Below are 11,899 nucleotides of genomic sequence, written 5' to 3'. Positions count from 1 at the left end.
TCATTGGGCAGTTGCAACCTGTAACACACCTCATTCAATCTCCTCAGGACTTTAAATGGCCCCACAAACCGCCGGCCAAGCTTCCGGCAGGGCAGGCGAAGGGGCAGGTTTCGAGTCGAGAGCCAGACTCGATCTCCAGGGGCGTAGACTGGACCCTCACTGCGGTGGAGGTCGGCGCTCGCCTTCTGCCTGCGGATGGCCCGCCCGTGGGCAGCGTTCCACGTCTCCTCCGAGCGCCGAAACCACTCATCCACCGCAGGAGCCTCGATCTGGCTCTGATGCCATGGTGCCAGAACCGGCTGATAACCTAACACACACTGAAAAGGGGTCAGGTTAGTAGAGGAGTGGCGGAGAGAGTTCTGAGCCATCTCTGCCCAGGGGATATACCCCGACCACTCCTCCGGCCGGCCCTGGCAATAGGATCTCAGAAACCTACCCACATCCTGGTTTACTCTCTCCACCTGCCCATTACTCTCCGGGTGGTAACCCGAGGTAAGGCTAACCGAGACCCCAAAGCGTTCCATGAACGCCCTCCAGACTCTAGAGGTGAACTGGGGACCCCGATCAGACACTATATCCTCGGGAACCCCGTAGTGCCGGAAGACGTGGGTGAACAAAGCCTCAGCGGTCTGTAGGGCAGTAGGGAGACCCGGCATAGGAATGAGACGACAGGCCTTAGAGAACCGATCCACAACGACCAGAATAGTGGTATTCCCCTGGGAGGGGGGAAGGTCCGTGACAAAGTCCACCGAGAGGTGAGACCACGGCCGTTGTGGAACGGGCAGGGGTTGTAACTTCCCCCTGGGCAGGTGTCTAGGCGCCTTACACTGAGCGCACACCGAGCAGGAGGAGACATAAACCCTCACGTCCTTAGCCAATGTTGGCCACCAGTATTTAACACTAAGGCAGTGCACTGTCCGGCCAATACCTGGATGTCCAGAGGAGGGTGACGTATGAGCCCAATAAATGAGCCGATCACGGACCTCGAGCGGCACGTACGTCCGACCCACTGGACACTCTGGGGGAGTAGGGTCGGTGCGTAACGCCCGCTCAATTTCCGCATCGACCTCCCATACCACCGGTGCCACCAGACAAGACTCCGGCAGTATGGGAGTGGGCTCAATGGACCTCTCCTCTGTGTCATACCACCGGGACAGAGCGTCTGCCTTACCGTTCTGGGACCCTGGGATGTACGTGATCTTAAAAACGAACCGGGTCAGGAACATGTTCCACCTATCCTGACGAGGGTTTAATCTCCTAGCTGCCCGGATGTACTCCAGGTTACGATGGTCGGTCAGAATGAGAAAAGGGTGTTGAGCCCCCTCAAGCCAATGCCTCCACACCTTTAGGGCTTGAACCACGGCTAACAGCTCCCTGTCCCCTACGTCATAATTACGCTCCGCCGGGCTGAGCTTCTTAGAATAAAAAGCGCAGGGACGGAGCTTAGGTGGCGTGCCTGAGCGTTGCGACAGTACTGCCCCAATACCGGCCTCTGACGCGTCCACCTCTACCTGGAACGCTAAAGCGGGGTCCGGGTGCGCCAGCACCGGAGCCGAGGTGAACAGGTCTTTCAGTTTACAAAACGCCCTGTCCGCCTCAGCTGACCACTGCAAACGCACCTGGCCCCCCTTCAGCAGGGAAGTAATGGGAGCTGCTACCTGTCCAAAACCCCGGATAAACCTCCGGTAGTAATTGGCAAAACCCAAAAACTGCTGCACCTCTTTCACAGTGGTTGGAGTTTGCCAGTTTTCACGGTCAATCTCCATCTTCACCCCTGACGCGGACAACCGATGACCCAAGAAGGAGATGGACTCCTGGAAAAACAGACATTTCTCTGCCTTGACATACAAGTCATGCTCCAACAGTCTACCCAACACCCGGCGTACCAGGGCTACATGCTCGGCACGTGAAGCAGAGTACACTAAGATGTCGTCAATGTACACTACCACTCCCTGCCCATGCAGGTCCCGGAAGATCTCGTCCACAAATGATTGGAAGACTGAAGGAGCATTCATTAACCCGTATGGCATGACAATATACTCATAATGACCTGAGGTGGTACTAAATGCTGTCTTCCATTCATCCCCCTCCCTAATGCGCACCAAGTTATAAGCGCTCCTGAGATCCAGTTTTGTGAAGAACCGCGCCCCGCGTAATGATTCAGTCATACTCGCAATCAGAGGAAGAGGGTAACTGTATTTCACAGTGATCTGATTGAGACTACGATAATCAATACACGGGCGCAAACCTCCATCTTTCTTCTTCACAAAAAAGAAACTTGAGGACGCAGGGGAAGTGGAGGGCCGTATGTATCCCTGTTTCAGGGACTCAGCTATGTATGTCTCCATAGCCGCCGTCTCCTCTTGAGACAGAGGATACACATGGCTCCGCGGAAGTGCCGCACCTGTCTGGAGGTTTATCGCACAATCTCCATGCCTATGAGGTGGCAATCGTGTCGCCCTCGTCTTGCTGAACACGAGTGCCAAATCCTCATACTCAGGGGGAATGTGCATTGCGGGCACTTGGTTCGGACTCTCCACTGTGGTCGCCCCCACGGAAACACCTAGACATCGCCCCACACACTGGCCAGACCATTCCTTGAGAGCCCTCTGTTGCCACGAAATGGTGGGGTCATGGGTGACTAACCAAGGAAGCCCCAGCACCACGGGATACGCAGGAGAGTCAATTAGGTACAACTGAATAATCTCCTCATGACCCCCCTGCGTCTTCATCTTTAGTGGCGCTGTGACTTCCCTAATCAACCCAGACCCCAACGGGCGGCTATCTAGGGCATGGACAGGAAAGGGTGCATCAACGGGCAGGAGTGGAATCCCTAACCTAGAACAAAATTTCCGATCAATAAAATTCCCAGCTGCGCCTGAATCGACTAGCGCCTTATGCTGGGAATGAGATGCAACCTGAGGAAATACTACAGGTATACAAAAGTGAACAACAGAGAGCTCTGGGTGAGTGGGGCGCCTACTCACCTGAAATGACTCTCCAGTGCGCGACCTGTTGTCCCGATTCCCTGGAGACCCTCCCCAGCACCTAGCCGCAGTGTGTCCTCCACGGCCACAGCTGGTGCAGGGGACGGCCCCCCTCGGATTCTCTCTCCTTCTCCCTCTAGCGCCAGCACCCCCAAGCTCCATTGGGCTCGGCTCGGAGGTGCTGGGGAATGGAATGGACGGCCCCATCTCGGGACGTCCGCGGGTGGCCAGCAGGGTATCCAGACGGATGGACATGTCCACTAGTTGGTCAAAGGACAGATTGGTGTCCCTGCAGGCCAGCTCTCGACGAACGTCCTCTCGCAGGCTACACCTATAGTGGTCGATGAGGGCCCTCTCATTCCACCCCGCATCCGCCGCTAGAGTCCGGAAATCCAGGGCGAAATCCTGTGCGCTCCTCTTCCCCTGTCGGAGGTGGAACAGACGCTCCCCCGCCGCTTTACCCTCAGGAGGGTGATCGAAAACAGCCCTGAAGCGGCGGGAGAACTCCGCGTAGCTGATGGTGGCGGCGTCTATTCCCCTCCATTCGGCGTTGGCCCACTCCAACGCCTTGCCGGAGAGACAGGAGATGAGGGCGGACACGCTCTCGTATCCCGAGGGCGCCGGTGTATGGTGGCCAGGTAGAGTTCCACCTGAAGGAGGAACCCCTGACACCCGGCTGCTGTGCCATCATACGCCCTCGGGAGCGAGAGCCGAATCCCACTGGATTCCGGAACTGGTCTGGTGGGACTGGCCGATGGTGGTGGTAATGTAGGAGGAGGTGTGGGCACGCCTCCCCTTTCCCATCGGCGCAGGGTGTTCATGACCTCCTGCATGGCGGGGCCGAGTTGCTGGATCCTGGCGTCCTGGCAGCTGACCCGATCCTCCAGCGACTCGGTCGCAGCCGCTGCTCCTGCTGACTCCATTGATGGTGTGTTGTTCTGTCAGTGTTTGAAGTGGATGTGGTGTTGGAGTCAGGCGCAGGACACAGAAGCTTAGTCCAACAGACTTTACTAGTCAGAAATATGACAATACAAAAAGAACGGGCCTCAAGCAATGGAGGCGAGCGATACGCAAACAGTGCGTAAAACACTAAATATAAGCGATGCGCAAACAGTGCGTCAATACACTCAAATACACCAGAGCAAAATCCAAAACCCTAACGGACAGGCGGACAACAACACACAACTACAAACAAAACCAAAGGAAACTTATAGGTGACATAATCAATAAGTGATAAGACACAGGTGCACCAAACAGACAAAACCAAACAAACATAGATAACATCAAACGGTAGCAGCTAGTACTCCGGGGACGACGAACGCCGAAGCCTGCCCGAACAAGGAGGAGGAGCAGTCTCGGCGGAATTCGTGACAGTGGGGGCCGAACACGAATATAATGGGATTTTATAATTTGCTTATTGACATGTACCCCACCCATTGGCCACCCAAAACCCTTATTTTGAATCTGACAGTCTGCCCTTCTCTGACTCCCATTTTGTAGGCCACTCGTCCTTGACGGTCAGTATGTCGGGTCGCTTCTCTTCTCTTTTACTTCTTAACAATGGTAAGGGCATAGCATAATTGGTGGTGGATCTTGACATATCAAGACCATTGCCGAGACTATGATGCAACTCAAGTTATCCATATTCCGAAAAACCGCCAACCCTCTCCTGTCCTCAGTCTTTCTGCTTGGTACTACCCCATACTCACACCTCTATAAACACCCCACAGTGATGAAAGGTCGGGGTAGGGGATCTTCGTTAAGAGTTTACCCCCAGACCCTATTGGTTCCAGTTATTCTCTTTAACTCTGTGTGTGTTCAACAGTGTTGGTATTTGGGCCTACCTTTTTGCAGTGGGTAACGTTGACCCAAGTGGCTCTCTCAGCTATTCTAATGGCAAAGGCAGTGACCAATATAACCTGATAGGGCCCTTCCCAACAGGCCTGCTTCCAGTTTTTCTTCTTTAGGGACTGGATGCTCACCGGTCACCTTCTCCTTTAGTTCACCTGTGGGGCACAAAACCTCTGACATACGGGTGTGGTTAATAAACTATCTTCACACATGTTCAGCTCTCAATTTCTATTTCTGACTTTTATTTTTTCTAGACTGTATTTATTTTAATTTTTTTTGTATTTTGTCCTCTCCTTCGTATATATTTATTATTTAATCCTACCATCCCCCTTTTGACACATGATTTGCCCATGTGTCAATATTACCACCTACCTAAACAATCACTTAGTTAATATTGGTAATTTATCATCCAATTGCCATCCCTTATTTATTTTTGAGACTGTCCCTTGCTTCTTTATTGCTCCTATCTTCCTGATCTCATTACTAAATAAATGATCTAGGTAATAGCTGTTTCGCATTAGATTGTGCCTTCCTCTGATTACTGCAGCTCATTGCATTAATTTAGTTTCAAATACCAACTTGTTGTTTATTAAAGCATACTAAAAATGACATTTAAATGACAACATCTGATAATACCTCAATTTACTTCTATCCCGTAAAAGTAATCCAAGATTAGTACAATTGACTAGCAACAGGTATCCCTCATTCAGGGAAAGCTCTCTTTCTCTTCTGTTATTTTATGGTTCAAATCATATATATTATTACCAAATTATAATCTTCTTCACACTTTTCACAGTATTATAAATTACCCTCAACTTAGTAAAATAAACTATCTTAAAGTCCTCCTCTCATGCCTTTAGAATTTACTAGTGTGGATGATTAATTAACACCAGAAGGTTAAAACAGAGTTCAGAAGCGAACTGTTCCATCCCATAGTATACCAAACATTACCATTATTCTAAATATTTCATAAATGTTACTTATCCCAAGTGTTCATTAAGTCCTCATGACATTCATTCTCATAAGAAATCATATATAACCCAAACTCAGCCAAAACCGAAAAAACTCCATAAAATTCACTGTGCGTGCTCCTCTAAGACCTATCACCCTTGACCTGCTGAAAACCCCCCAAAATTGAAACAACAAGGCTTTATAAACATCATACTAGGTGTGTTGTTTTTTGTTTGAAAAACCCAATTTGAAAAATAACAACCACAAATAGCCAGGCCCCACTTAAATACTGCCTAACTTCACTACTGCTTCCCCTAGCCCTGGGCAACATTCCAACGAGATAAGCTAATTCTCTTTCTCCTGGTTATAATTTTGTTAACCTTCAATTACCATCAGTAATCTAAAGATGGTAGTACACACAAAACATGATACAGATATCCCCAGTCCTAACCCATCAATAATTGTTTGTATCAATCTAATTCCTCATAACTAATCCATAAAACCACTCAAAATCCCTAACTCTGCTACATGTGATCTCATCTCAAATGATCCATTATCAATTATTTGTTCAACCCCCTAGGAAAATATGTCTTCCCTTCTATTGTTCCTGTCCCCCCTGTAAATGTCATATTTCATTTTTTAGCCAATACAATCACGGTTATGGATCAATGATAATAACTGTAATAACTATTAATAATAATTGTAATAACTATTTCACATTAAATTGTGCCTTTTTCTGATAATGTTATAATTGTAGCCTATTGCATTACTTTAGTTTAAAATATAAGTTTGTTTATTTAACAAATCTAGAACCCACCACAGGCTGGCGCTATTCCCCCAGCACAACAGCCAAAGCCACTTGCATCCCCTGGTCCCCGTAACGAAAATAAATGATTGTTCTAGAATTTACCAACTATTTGCATACACCACTGGCGTCAAGCAACCTATCGAATAAAGTAATAACCATTAGACTTCGTCAAAGAAATGCTTTTCATTCAACTATTAAAACTTCTGCTCGATCTAGTCAAGCAAGTACAACCCTTTTACCCGGGAACTAGAATCATAAATTATTTTCCTTTGTCCTCCAACTTAAATAATTTTCACAGCTCTATCGCCATTTCAGTTCGCTATTCAATTTCTTTAACTGTTCTCTCTGATTAGGCCCTAATTAATAAAACAAATACTGGCTATAATTTACCAGCACACATTTAATTCATATCCCTATCATTTTTTAACTATGTACTGTCTCTCACCCCTCCCCTTGCTACACAACGGGGAAGGCGCGGGACCTTTTAACATATTTTCATAGGCCTTTCTAGAATACTTCTACTTAAGCTATCTAATTCAACATTTCACATTTCTCAATCCACATAGTAATCTAGGTCTATAGCCCCAATGCGAAAGCTTTACCCACTGTCCCTACCTGTGTTCGAACCCGGGACCTTCTACATACATCGCCAGTCACCCCACACATTCCGCGATGCTTTCAAAGTAAATACTTCCAGTTCATAGAGCAAGTGACGTCACCAAATGAAAATCGCACTAGCTTTCACCTCAGCAAAAACTCTCTCCCTTCACCCATACCAGCCGCCGAATTCACTCATACACACAGATTTCACCTTATGCCATTGAAATGCCCAACAAAACATAATAGTTCAATGGAACCCTCTATTTGCTCTCCACTATTTATACATTACTTCCATAACCACACAAGTCATGGTCCGATCACCCATCAAACCCCATCACATGATCAAACAACGGCACAACCTTAAACTCATATGGGGCGGCAGGTAGCCCAGTAACCAAGAGCCCTGTGCCAGCAACCGAGAGGTCGCCGGTTCCAATCCCCGAGCCGACCAGTCGAAAAATCTGCCGATGTGCCCTCGAGCAAGGCACCCAACCCCAATTGCTCCTGCAAGTCGCTCTGGACAAGAGCATCTGCTAAATGACCAAAAATGCAAATGTAAATATTCTCTACTTTATATTTCAACGATAAACCAAATTATTTCAGTCTAATTATTTAACCAGTATTTTGCAGGGTCAAACATCAACCGTTAAATTAAATAATAAACCAAATAGCTTCAACTTAATTATTTAAAACCAGTATTATGCTATGTCGAACATCAAACATTAAATCAAATAATAAACCAAATTGCTTCAACATAATTATTTAAAACCAGTATTATGCTATGTCAAACATCAAACGTTACAGTTCAATTATATCAGTTCAAACGTTTCAGTTTAGTCATACTAGTTATTCATTATTTTACCTTTATGTTCCCAATTGTTATTAACGGGTTATACGGTTTAAGCAACCACAAACCCAACAGTTATTCACAAATTATACAGTTTGGAAAGCCACAGACGTCTTTAATTCCTAATTAGTTTTCTATCAAGGTATACAGGTTTATTAATTTTAGTAACCCGCATTCCCTCTTTTATTTCGTCTGCAAACACTCTTTTATTACACTGGGATCATTCACACTCTCATGCATACGACACCCTATACTTTAAAGTGCTCCTCCGATCTGGGTGTACCCCCAAGTACAACTCCCTGCCGAAGCGCAACACTATAGTGTACTTTAAAGTGCTCCTACGATCCTAGCCGTACTAGTTACGGACCTTGCCGATAGCGCAACACTATCTAAAATTGTAAGTGTCCCTCTGATCCTAGCCGTACTCTCATAGATACGATCCTTGCCAGTAGCGCAACACATTTAACCAATTATTCCCTATATCCCACAGTTCCCACCCCTGGTGGTCCTAGCCTGGGGATTTCAGTATTTTTCCCCGATCCTAGCCGTACCTAGCCCTCTGGTACGTGCCGGTGGAACAATACTCTATGGTACCAAGGTTTAACATCACATTCACCACAGGTTTGCATGTCACAATATGGTGCTTATCTACTCATAATAATTCGTATAATTTAGTTCACTTACATCAGACAGGTGTTTCACAAAATTAATTTGGATAAAGCCAATGTGCAGAACTTTAGTTATATAACAATAGGTGTCTGCTTACCTGTTTTTAGTAGTCCGGACTCTTTGTGAAACACACCGTCCAATGACAGAGATGTCCAATGGGCCGGACAATACCCAGCGAAGTCCCTTCTACCAGATCGCAGTCGGTGGTCACCAATTGATAAGTTGTGTCAATTCAAATCTGGTATTGGAACAAAAGAGGTCAATACACGTCTTCTTAAATAGACTAGTATTTTAATGAATGCAAAACACTTCAATGGTAAATATGATGTTCGTATATACGGGTCCACTGAAATACCACGCAGGGCAGACAGAGAACTGATCCATTGTTACAGGCTCTTCTTTAAATACCCTGACAGAGATAGTTCCCGCTCCTTGCTGGGCCTATCAGGGTAGAGGCTGAGTGTGGTTTAGACTTACTCAGCCTATCGTTGGCGCACAGGCTGGTCCCAGCCCCTTGGCGCTTCACTGTTGCACACTGTTGCCAGGCATAAGTTGTAATCATCACAACTTGTCCAGAGTCGGGACTTTTTGCAGTACACGTCCTTGAGCGCGGTTTAACAAAGAGGCAGTGTTCGTGTATGTGAGACACAAGTTCTTATCTCCCCCTACTCCCTAACAGCTCCTCACATGAATCACAGCTTGTTATGTTAAACAATTGATATCAGTACAGTACAAACCTATTATGTTTAATCATTAATGCATTCTTTCTAAGCTAGGCATCACATCTAGTTATAAGAAAATAGAACCCCACAAAGTATAAATCATTTCAATTTCCTAATATTAAGCAAACCAGACGGCACCATTTTTCTTGTAAATTTACGGATAGCCAGGGGCACACTCCAACACTCAGACATAATTTACAAACAAAGCATGTGTGTCAGGGAAAATGTATGGAGTAAAAAGTACATTATTGATTGGACATGATTTGGAAAGGCACACACCTGTCTATATAAGGTCCCACAGTTGACAGTGCATGTCAGAGCAAAAACCAAGCCATGAGCAATCGGGGGAGAAGGGCCTTGGTCAGGGAGATCACCCGATGGTCACTGACAGAGTTCCAGAGTTCCTCTGTGGAGATGGGAGAACCTTCCAGAAGGACAACCATTTCTGCAGCACTTTTTCAGTCACCAATTAATCAATAAACAGGCAGTGGAATGAAGTAGTTTGACAAAAAGTGGTCAAAAGTCAGTAACAAGTCTTTAAAATATAGCTAGCAAATATTTAATTTATTTATTTTCTAGAAACCTAGCTAACATTAGCTACACTGCATTGATGATGGTGGGAGTTAGCTAGCCATCTTTCAACCCAGCAGTTTCAATTTCACTAGGTATCTAGCTAACTAATGGCATTTACATGTATATCAACTTTATCAAGCAGATGGTTAATTAGCAAATACAGACCAGTCAAAAGTTTGGACACACCTACTCATTCAAACTAAGTCCAAACCAGATGGGATGGCGTATCGCTGCAGAATGCTGTGGTAGCCATGCTGGTTAAGTGTGCCTTGAATTCTAAATAAATCACAGACAGTGTCACCAGCAAAGCACCCCCACAGCACCCAAAGCACCATAACACCTCCTCCTCCATGCTTTACAGTGGGAACTATACATGCAGAGATCATCCGTTCACCCACACCGCGTCTCACAAAGACACGGCGGTTGGAACCAGAAATCTCCAATTTGGACTCCACAGGTCGAATGTCCATTGCTCGTGTTTCTTGGCCCGAACAGGTCTCTTCTTATAATTGGTGTCCTTTAATAGTGGTTTCTTTGCAGCAATTCGACCATTAAGGCCTGATTCACACAGTCCCCTCTGAACAGTTGATGTTGATGTGTCTGTTACTTGAACTCTGTGAAGCATTTATTTGGGCTGCAATTTCTGAGGCTGGTAACTCTAATGAACTTATCCTCTGCAGCAGAGGTAACTGTGGGTCTTCCATTCCTGTGGCGATCCTCATGAGAGCCAGTTTCATCATATCGCTTGATGGTTTTTGCGACTGCACTTGAAGAAACTTTCAAAGTTCACTGACCTTCATGTCTTAAAGTAATGATGGAATGTCGTTTTTCTTTGCTTGTTTGAGCTGTTCTTGCCATAATATGGACTTGGTCTTTTACCAAATAGGGCTATCTTCTGTATGCCCCTGCAACTCCCCTCCATGTCTCCGACCACTACTTTGTATCCTTTTCTCTCTCGCTCTCCTCCAACACTACTCACTCTGCCCCTACTCAGACGGTAATGAGCCGTCGCAACCTTCGCTCTCCCGCTACTCTCTCCTCTTCCATCCTATCATCTCTTCCCTCTGCTCAATCCTTCTCCCTCCAATCTCCTGATTCTGCCTCCTCAACCCTCCTCTCCTCCCTTTCTGCATCCTTTGACTCTCTATGTCCCCTATCCTCCCGGCCGGCTCGGTCCTCCCCTCCTGTTCCGTGGCTTGATGACTCATTGCGAGCTCACAGAACAGGGCTCCTGGCAGCCGAGCGGAAATGGAGGAAAACTAGACTCCCTGCAGACCTGGCATCTTTTCACTCCCTCCTCTCTACATTTTCTTCATCTATTTCTGCTGCTAAAGCCACTTTCTACCACTCTAAATTCCAAGCATCTGCCTCTAACCCTAGGAAGCTCTTTGCCACCTTCTCCTCCCTGCTGAATCCCCCCCCCCCCCCCTCTCTGTGGATGACTTCGTCAACCATTTTAAAAAGATCCTCGTTTGTTAAGTCAAATGACACTGCTGGTCCTGCTCACACTGCCCTACCCTATGCTTTGACTTCTTTCTCCCCTCTCTCTCCAGATAAAATCTTGCGACTTGTGACGGCCGGCCGCCCAACAACCTGCCCGCTTGACCCTATCCCCTCCTCTCTTCTCCAGACCATCTCCGGTGACCTTCTCCCTTACCTCACCTCGCTCATCAACTCATCCTTGACCGCTGGCTATGTCCCTTCCGTCTTCAAGAGAGCGAGAGTTGCACCCCTTCTCAAAAAACCAACACTCGATCCCTCTGATGTCAACAACTACAGACCAGTATCCCTTCTTTCTTTTCTCTTCAAAACTCTTGAGCTTGCCGTCTTTAGCCAACTCTCTTGCTATCTCTCTCAGAATGAACTTCTTGATCCAAACCAGTCAGGTTTC

Source organism: Coregonus lavaretus, assembly GCF_964263955.1.
Source record: "Coregonus lavaretus genome assembly, chromosome: 24".
In the NCBI taxonomy this organism is placed as follows: domain Eukaryota; kingdom Metazoa; phylum Chordata; class Actinopteri; order Salmoniformes; family Salmonidae; genus Coregonus; species Coregonus lavaretus.
Note: the sequence above shows the minus strand (reverse complement) of the source record.